This window comes from Wasmannia auropunctata, unplaced genomic scaffold, assembly GCF_000956235.1.
Source record: "Wasmannia auropunctata unplaced genomic scaffold, wasmannia.A_1.0 LD336078.1, whole genome shotgun sequence".
Classification (NCBI taxonomy): Eukaryota; Metazoa; Arthropoda; class Insecta; order Hymenoptera; family Formicidae; genus Wasmannia; species Wasmannia auropunctata.
In genome coordinates this window covers 1,221,491-1,222,684 of record NW_012026812.1, presented here as the reverse complement: position 1 = coordinate 1,222,684, position 1,194 = coordinate 1,221,491, and positions in this window count along the sequence as shown.

Sequence of the window (1,194 nt, the reverse complement as noted above, 5' to 3'; positions counted from 1 at the left end):
ACGTTAAGGAATTATATTGTCAGCCGCCGGTTTCATTGTCGGGCGGATCGCGCTATTGCAATTTCGTTGTCCGCGTAATCGTATGTTCGTGTGTAGAGTCCGTGTGCCGCGCCATCCGCCCGGCATAGAATTACGCGAATTGAGTAAATTGCGCTCGCCTTGCCACAGCCGGGTCATTTGTGCGTTAATTAAGTGTTATTTCGTATTTCTTTCGCGTTATTGAGTGTGAAAATTATTGCGTGTTAGCGTGCCGAATGTCGGCAGAACTTCGGAATATCGTGACGCCACGTGGCGTGTGATCCATCGTACGCCGTGCGAGGCGTACTCGCGTACAACGACCGGATATTTCGCGGATTTAAAGTAGCGCAAGAACGAAGCTCGTACACCCGTCATCTCCGGGAGCGTTTCCGGACATGCGAATCTCGATATCGGTGATACCGCCAACGGTTGCCGCGGCGTTAGTCGCGGCCAGGAGAAACGCCTGTAAATTCCAGCACACGCAAATATATTTGTTTTATGTTACAGAAAACCGTGAGTATTCGCTCTCGCCCTTGCTCTTCCACATTCCTCCGCACCCTATGAACCGCCCCTCTACCGCGTTTCAGTGTCGTAATTTGAAGGGTGGCACGCCCGCTCGTGCCTGGCGCCCAACATCGCGTTTTTTTGGTTGCTGCGTGCTTATGAGGTTGAAATCGTTGTATTTAGCTGGATTAGTGACGGTTAACGACCGATCTTGTTGTCCGACTCGTAGAAAAGTCGGTCACAATATATACATATATGTATATATACATTCATATAAAATAAAAATAAAATTAGATACAAATTCAAAGATACAAACATAAAAACATAATGAAATAAAGAACAATTTTAATAATTTTTTTATTAGATATACGAGATATTAGTAAAAATAAAATATTTACAAGAATATTTGACTTATAGGTATTTAGTTTTAAGTTCTTTCAAAATAACATATACAGGGTGGACCATTTTAATCCATCCAGTCGAATATCTCGAAAATCAAGCCCGGAAGAGAAAAATTTTTCAGACAAAAGTTGTTTGGTTTCGAGGGGGGACATAAGATGATAACATTGGTTTGACCGCGAGTGGCGTCGTCAAGGTTAGGACAAGGTCACTTTGAATTTTTTAAATGGAACCCCCAATTTTCATTACATATTCTTATAGCACGCCTCGAGA